Source organism: Silurus aristotelis (genome assembly GCF_946808225.1).
Source record: "Silurus aristotelis genome assembly, chromosome: 23".
Classification (NCBI taxonomy): Eukaryota; Metazoa; Chordata; class Actinopteri; order Siluriformes; family Siluridae; genus Silurus; species Silurus aristotelis.
In genome coordinates, this window is record NC_139596.1 from 8999987 (window position 1) to 9008650 (window position 8664).

At 39.0% G+C, this 8664-nt stretch overlaps 1 long non-coding RNA gene across 2 annotated transcripts; it reads right to left on the bottom strand.

Moving 5' to 3' along the window:
- Nucleotides 1–251: 251 nt before the first annotated feature.
- LOC310718316 lies at nucleotides 252–6231 on the bottom strand. 2 transcript variants are annotated; one of them, XR_014531092.1, is made up of 6 exons: nucleotides 5840–6231; nucleotides 4103–4177; nucleotides 2780–2992; nucleotides 1568–2648; nucleotides 1299–1467; nucleotides 252–750 (listed from the first exon to the last, which is right to left on the bottom strand). It is a non-coding gene; the product is annotated as an uncharacterized lncRNA (long non-coding RNA). The 2 variants fall into 2 exon arrangements; XR_014531093.1 differs by lacking the exon at nucleotides 5840–6231 and having other exon boundaries at nucleotides 4103–4991.
- Between the last annotated feature and the right edge of the window lie 2433 nt (nucleotides 6232–8664).

Consider the following 8664-nt stretch of genomic DNA (forward strand, 5'->3'; position numbering starts at 1 on the left):
TTTTCACAGAAAGAAATTGGCAGCTGTGGTTGCCAAAATTATTCTGTAAAAAATACATTACAATTTAAAACTGTACATTTTAATATAAAATTTTGCAAGCACTTTTAAACTGCACCACCTTATAGACCATTGACTTTGAAAAACTGCAACCCAGTGTACACAGATTAGGGATGTAAAAATTGAAACACCAAAGTTGATATCCCTTAAAAGATAAAGTAATGAAAGCAAAAAAAACCAAAAAAACATTAAAGTGCCTTGAAGGATTTATTAACCACAAAACAGCAAACATACATCTCTTATCTCTTAACATAAATTCGTAATGTGTACTACTGTCTATACACAATACAATCAAGAGAATGCGACAGATTAATGATTCTCTCATTGGAGCTGGAACAGGGTATGCAAACAAGTGGGTAAAATTAAGATACAGGAATGCTACTCAAAAATCACAAAAGCAATAATGTTCTGTAGCAGCTGTATACAAACTGAATGCATCTTTAACAATATTATTTGAAACATTTACTTGCCTCTTAATCTGAAATAACTGGGCATTAAAGGTGAAACTGTCCTTCAAGTTGAGTGTGTCTCAAGTCAGAAAACTGACTGACATTAGTCCATATTCAGACATCACACCACTCATGATCTGAAAGTTCCTGAATCAATGTAAGAACTCTTGGGTTGACGGGAAGACGGGCAGTGTTTGTTTTCTCAACTTTGGTGCCCTTCTCCGGGTTGATGGAGAAAAAACACCTGGGTAAAGCAGAAAAAATGTGATCAAAAACAACTTCACAATCTTTAATTTATTTGATGATTAATCTTTTAACAAAGGTCAATAAATTATGTAAAATGTACTACTCATAGTTTGTTTACGTTAATGAATTAACATTAACTAATGACACATTAGTTGTTAATGCATTAACCTAAACAAATTATGAATATTAATTCTATTACAATTGAATTAGAAATGCAATTGTTCATTGTTCAATTTAGTTCACAGTGCATTAACTAATGTTAACAGATACAACATTATGAAACATAAGTACATTTAGAAATGAATATTAAGATTTATAAATGTTATAAAAGTATTATTGATTGTTAGTTCATGCTAACATAATTAACTAATGTTACCAACGAAATTGTACTGTAAAGTGAAATTAGTGAAAAAATAGTAAAGTTTTATATTGGTAAACAGTTAAAGTGACAAGGGCCCTAGCCCCCAAGCCACTGCAAGAGCTACCTTAGATTTGTTTCAAATCAATAAAGTGAAAATCATATAAAGTTTATCCAAAAAGACCTACCTCTGCAAAAACTCCAGAGTTGATGCCAGTTCTGATGGGTAATGAATATTAAAGCAATAATAGCTCCCAAACATCAAGCAGAAGACAGTGATGAAAGAGGTGATGTTTTCAAGTACAATGTTCCGATCCACACACAACATAAACCTCTTCGAAGAAAAGCAGGACTGACCTAAGAAGAAATTTTTTTTTAATTAACTTACAAAAAGAAATTACAGATAAAAAGAAATACCAGATAAACTGAAAGAAATGGGCGAAAAATATTAACTTACCACACACAACAATGGTGGGAGTCAAATAAACGTGGTTCATCTCTACTTCCCCTGCCAGGCATGTGTCCTCCACGTAGCAGAACATTGCATCTTCTTTCTCGTTAAAGTAAGACAGCAAAAGCAGCAACATTTGTTTTACATCTTCAGAGCAACCAATTATCTCTCCCCTTATCACTTCAAACTTTGTCACTGCCTGTAAGAACTTTTTGTTTTTCTTCACACCAACAGTATTTAAGTAGTTTAAGAGTCGTTTGCCCTTCAAATCCAGATTTCGTGTGAACGTTTCTTGAAGACCAATTCCAGTAAGTTCCTTGAAGTGAACTGCCATGCCAAGTTCATTGAACCAAAACGGCCACTCTTCCAAACGGCTTTCTATATTTTGCCCCTGGTTGACTTGTTTACGCTGTGTGTAGAAAGTCAATTTCATTAGATGTTTGACTTCTTGTAGATTTACAGTAGGATGCTGAGACATCATCTTCAGGTTTTCTTTCTTTTCCTGCTGGCTCTCAGGGGTCTCTCCAAGGGGCATTAATTTTACATCCCAGTTAATGCACCAGTAAGTATCCTGGATTGTTGCTCTCTGCTCTGGAGGTATTTCGTCAGTGTCAGACTCGTCAACACGATGCTTTCGTTTTCTTATTTTAGGGGTTGTAGATCGCTTCACATTTTCAATTCTATATTGCAACTGCTTAACTAAAGAATGGTATCCTGGCCCAACCACATCTCCCTCTATTACATCTTGCAGAGATTTAGGATATTTTGACACCATCTTTTTGGCAACTTTAGTAGAATGCCTTCTACTTTGGGCAGAACCTTTTCGCATCATCTCAGTCACCACAATCTCCAGTCACCATTTCTCTTCTCATTCTTGGACTTGGTCGTTTTTCTCTCTCCAATACCTGCATCAGTTCCTCTGGGAACTTCTCCCACGATATCAGAAAGGTATCCACCCAGTCAATATCAAGGCTATGGGAGCTGCTGGAAGAGAATGATTGTGAACTACTGGGTGAAAAAGACTGCAAGGGTGTGGGATGTCCTGGTGATGATCCAACAGATGAGCTGCTGGTTTCAAGAGTCTGGCCTGCAAAAAAACACACAAAAAGGAATCATCAATAACACAATGTAAATGTTTTTATATTGATTACCTTTTAAATGTTTTAGGCAAGCAAGTTTGGGCACTAGTAGTATTCTGTTCTGCAAAACATGACTTACATCTCAGTTTCCAAGCAGCAATGACTTTTCGGGCTTGAACTGGCCTCAACGCTGATAGCAAATCATCTTCCTCTATAAACCTGAAATCCTCATAAGTCTCCACGCCTAGAGAATGCAAAGTCTCTTCTAAAATATCTTTAGTCACCTCTGGAAGGTCAGGCAAGACCTCATTGATGGCAGAGCGTAGAAATGTTCTCTCCAAGTCAGTCATTTCTGAAATCAAGTTAGAAGTGAATATAAGAGAGAAGTAATAAACAGAGAAGAGAGAAGTAACTACATTTATGACAAGTCTTCAATTTTGAGAATAGAATATGTTTGCGGATTTAATTGCCTGCAATAGTGCAAAAGTTTAAGGCACCTTAAACTGTTTTTAAACCAGTTATTTATATATTTTGCTGTAGTGTGTCAGTAGGAAATCAGTTTAAATTTCCAAACATTTCTTTTGACATTAATAATCCAGTAAGATTTTTGTATGCACAAAAAGTTACAGAATCTTATGCTCTACAAAGTGATCTGATCATACATAATTGAGTCCATCTGCAATTGCACAAAGTAACAGAAAAAGAGACTAAAATACAGAAGAACTGTGGCAAAAAACGGGAAGATGCTTGAAGAGATGCGCCTGCAAAGCTACAGTACTGTGAAGACTGGGTTTTTGTACAGCAACTGATGCCAGACTCTTTGTTTATACAAAAGTTTCACTGGATTATTAAAATTTGTTCAAAGAAATGTTTCAAAATGCAAACTGATATTTCCTACTGACAGCAAAATATATAAATAACTGGCTCAAAACCATTTTTGAAAGTTAAAATAGCAAGGTTCTTAAGACTTTTGCACAGTCCTGCATATGTTCACATTTTATTCGCTATATTTATATAGCATTTTAGTATTGTTTTTTCACCACTGTGCCTAAAACATTTTTTATAAGCTACCTGTGCTGATGAAATCTTTTGTGCACAAATCAACAATATCTTTAAGCTGGAGCGTTAGCTGCCACACATCATCTGGATTTTGCACTTTGTCACCAATTAAAACAGGAAGCAACCTTAAGAAATTCTAATTCTGAACAGCTTGTCCGGAAAGCTTGGGCACCTCTGAGTTGACAGCACATGGCTTTGTGAGAGCATCAGTTCCTTTGTATTTGAACTGCTTGCGTCTGTTCAAAATTGAATATGTAAGCCATTGCCTATTTTTAATGAAATACTTCAAGTACAATGCAATATAATAGGCTAAGACACCCTCAAAAATTTCATGGCCTAAACAAGGTGGGAGACCAGGCTGGCAAACATGAACAGATTTCAGAGTATTAAAAACAGACTTTACCTTTATTCCTTTGCTGCCTTGACTGTTTTTAGTATGTTGATCACAAACAGCAGAATCGTAACTTTCAGGGGTGCGCTGTGGACCACAAACACTTGGGTCATCACTTTAAAATTCACTTCGTGTGATTTCACAGTATCGGCAAAAGTTTTGAGAATGACTGACATTTTCAGTGAATCCACCAATGCTGTGTGAACCCAAATTATCACCCGCGATACAATACAGAGCACGTTTGACTGTTTCACTACCTACAGTTATTCCGTTTTCCTCCAAATCTATTAAATCCACTAATAGCTCTTAGAAAACCTTCGCACTTCCAAACTGTTTAAGATCTTTCTCTGCACATAACAAGATAAGTGACATGTGATCAGTATTGGACCGTACATGCGGAGGTAAATTTACTACTGAAAGATACATTGCAACTACTTTGTGCTTTTTCTTAGCAGAACCAAGTGGATTGACAATTTCAAAACCATCCTGGTAAAGAATTACTTTTAGGCATTTTGGATTTTCAAGGAAGAAATGGTTGCACTTAAAGTTTTTGCCATCACTTATGTCACCAAAATCATCCGAGTCTGTTTTACAAGATGTTTCTGACACTGAATACTTCCATAATTCTGATTTCAATAGATTTTGTAAAGTTTGTATCACAGGTATGTAGTATGCAAACCTTTGTGTCATATTTTCATCATTGCCTAATGACACTTTCTTAGGCTCTATGTATTGGAACATTTTCTTAAATGTTTGAGCCCTTGAATATGTTGTTCTCAGTGGTCCCTGATGACAAAAAGAGAACAGATCTGAATTTTTTACACATTCACAGACTTTCCTAACAATATCATCTGTTAGACATATTTCATCATTCAAAAGTGAATGTAGTTTGCCTAAAGTGTATTCCTGTCCCAACTCGTGTACATTCTGCATCTCTTTAACAATTGTCTGTATTGTTGAAGCTAGAAGCAGGAGCTGCCCTTGCAATTTTAGGTAGAATAAACACACAGTCCTAAGAAATGATTCACTGAAATTCTGTGGTAATTCACTAGCTTCAGGTGTTGCATCATTCGTGCTCTGGGAAGCATCTTCACATGCAGTGGCGGAGGAAGACTGAAAAATAACTTCCCTGTAAATGTCACTTATGCTATCAATCTAACATGTAAACGATGATTTAACAGTGAACATTTTTTTTACAACCTGTAACAGGACACACCACAGGTCGCCACTCCACTATATGCTCTTTTAAGTGGTGTATAGGTTCTTTAACGGTGTGAAACTGGCGGTCACACAGCGACATGGTGCATTTCAATTCTGAAACAAAGGTTCTGGGAGTAACAAAGGGTTCAGACTCATTGTGATGGCGATAAAAATGAGCTTTAAAAGCCGCGTAAGTGCAAAATGTCCGCTTACAGTCATCACTAACACACTTAAAAAAACAATGGGGTTCATTCCTATGAACTCTACTATGCAGCACATAACCCCTCAATGTGTCTAGTATTTTGCTGCAAAATCGACAGGTAATAATTTTTTTATCGTACAAAAAATAAAGTTGTTTCCACACTCCTCGGGGGGACACCACTATTCAGCAATAGAGAAAAAAAAAAAGGGAACGATTTAATCGTTACATATAAAACCCACAATCTAAGTCGACATATTTATTATGACGACAAAATATGCCCTCTGTCACAAACAGGTGTCTGTATGGTGAAGTCTTTCAAGGTCTAAAAAAAATCACTTTTCTCTTACAAGTGCAGAACTCCATGTGGTGACTGATTAGCGCGCGCTCAATAACGGCTTGTTAACTTCTTTAAGATGGCTGCTCCCGCGACAATCAGGAATCAGGTCTAATGCTGATTGGATGAGGCAGAGTTCATCATTTTAAATTTCTACACAAGACGTGAATTTACGCGGGAATATAAATTTCTATACGAGAAATCATTGCATATAAAATTGCCTTAAGACATTATGAATATTACTAAATGGAAAAACATTTTTATTTTTAATTTGCAATTTAATATAAAAAATGGCAGACTGATGAACACCTAGGCTATAAAACAAATGACATAACTATTTGGAAGACAAATATAAAATGTATGCAATACACCATTACTTCATATTTAATTTTTACACTTAAAAACAAGCCTTGTATATGTTAATGCCTAGTCATTTCAGACATGTAACATGTATTTTTTTTTTTACATTTATATTATTAGAATTTTATTCTACTTGTTTTATCTGTATTACATGCATTTGTAAAATAACCCAGCCATTAGGGGGGCACAAGCCAGTGTACTCTTAGTGCCGGTCCCAAGCCCGGGTAAATGGGGAGGGTTGCGTTAGGAAGGGCATCCAGCATAAAACATGTGCCAAATCAAATATGCGGATCACAAATGAGAATTTCATACCGGATCGGTCGAGGCCCGGGTTAACAACAACCGCCACAGGTATCGTTAGCCGACAGGGTACCGGTGGAAATTGGGCTACTGTTGGCCGAAGAAGGAGAAGGAGAGGAGGAAGGCGTCTACAGAGACGGCAGGAAAAGGAGCAGTGTAGGAGAGTAGAGGTTCGGGTTGGTACTTTAAATGTTGGTACTATGACGGGTAAAGGGAGAGAGATAGCTGATATGATGGAGAGGAGAAAGGTAGATGTGTTGTGTGTTCAGGAGACCAAGTGGAAAGGGAGTAAGGCCAGGAACATTGGAGGTGGGTTTAAACTGTTTTATCATGGTGTGGATGGGAAGAGAAATGGTGTAGGGGTGATTCTGAAGGAAGAGTACAGTAAGAGTGTAGTGGAGGTGAAGAGAGTTTCTGATAGGGTGATGATCGTGAAGGTGGAAGTTGAAGGGATGATGATAAATGTCATCAGTGCCTATGCTCCACAAGTTGGCTGTGAGATGGAGGAGAAGGAAATATTCTGGAGTGAATTAGATGAAGTGGTAGATGGTGTACCTAGGAAAGAACGATTGGTGATTGGGGCAGACTTTAATGGGCATGTAGGTGAAGGGAACAGAGGTGATGAGGAGGTGATGGGTAGGTATGGTTTTAAGGAGAGGAATGTGGAAGGGCAGATGGTGGTAGATTTTGCTAAAAGGATGGAAATGGCAGTGGTGAACACGTATTTTAGGAAGAAGGAGGATCATAGGGTGACGTATAAGAGTGGAGGAAGGTGCACACAGGTGGATTATCTTCTGTGTAGGAGATGCAACCTGAAGGAGATTGGAGACTGTAAGGTGTTGGCGGGGGTCAGTGTAGCTAGACAGCATCGGATGGTGGTCTGTAGGATGGTTTTGGAGGCGAAGAAGAAGAGGAGGAAAGTAAGGTTTGAAAGAAGAATAAGATGGTGGAAACTGAAGGAGGAAGAGTGTAGTGTGAGGTTCAGGCAAGAGGTCAGACAGGGGCTTGGTGGTGGTGAAGAGGTGCCGGATGATTGGGCAACTACTGCAGGAGTGATGAGGGAGGCAGCTAGAAAAGTACTTGGTGTGACATCTGGAAATAGAAAGCAAGACAAGGAGACGTGGTGGTGGAATGAGGAAGTGCAGGAGAGCATTAGGGGAAAGAGGTTGGCAAAACAGAAGTGGGATCGACAGAGTGATGAGAAAAGTAGGCAGGAGTACAAGGAGATGCGGCAGCAGGTAAAAAGGGATGTGGCGAAAGCCAAGGAAAAGGCATATGAGGAACTGTATAAGAGGTTGGACACTAAGGAAGGAGAAAAGGATTTATACCGATTGGCCAAGGAGAGGGACCGAGCTGGGAAGGATGTACTGCAAGTTAGAGCAATAAAGGATGGAGAGGGAAATGTGTTGACTAGTGAGGAGAGTGTGTTGAGAAGATGGAGGGAGTATTTTGAGCAGCTGATGAATGAGGAAAATCAGAGAGAGAGAAGGTTGGAGGATGTGGAGTTGGTGAAGCAGGATGTAGATAGGATTAGTAAGGAGGAAGTGAGAGCAGCGATTAAGAGGATGAAGAATGGAAAGTCGGTTGGACCAGATGACATACCGGTAGAAGCGTGGAGATGTTTAGGAGAGATGGCAGTGGAGTTTTTAACCAGATTGTTTAACAGGATTCTGGAAGGGGAGAGGATGCCTGAGGAATGGAGAAGGAGTGTGCTGGTACCGATCTTTAAGCATAAGGGAGATGTGCAGACCTGCAGTAACTACAGGGAAATTAAGTTGATCAGTCACACCATGAAGTTATGGGAAAGAGTAGTGGAAGCCAGGCTGAGAGGAGAGGTGACCATCTGTGAGCAACAGTATGGTTTCATGCCGAGGAAGAGCACCACAGATGCCTTATTTGCTTTGAGGATGTTGATGGAGAAGTATAGAGAAGGACAGAAGGAGCTGCATTGTGTATTTGTGGATTGTGGATTTAGAGAAAGCGTCCTCTCCTTGAACTGCCACCTTAACGTGGTGGAGGGGTTTGAGTACTCGAATGACCCTAGGAGCTATGTTGTCCGGGGCTATATGCCCCTGGTAGGGTCTCCCAAGGCAAACAGGTCCTGGGCGACGGGTCAGACTAAGAGCGGTTCAAAACCCCTTATGAGAGATACTACATCAGGGACCGTGACGTCGCCCG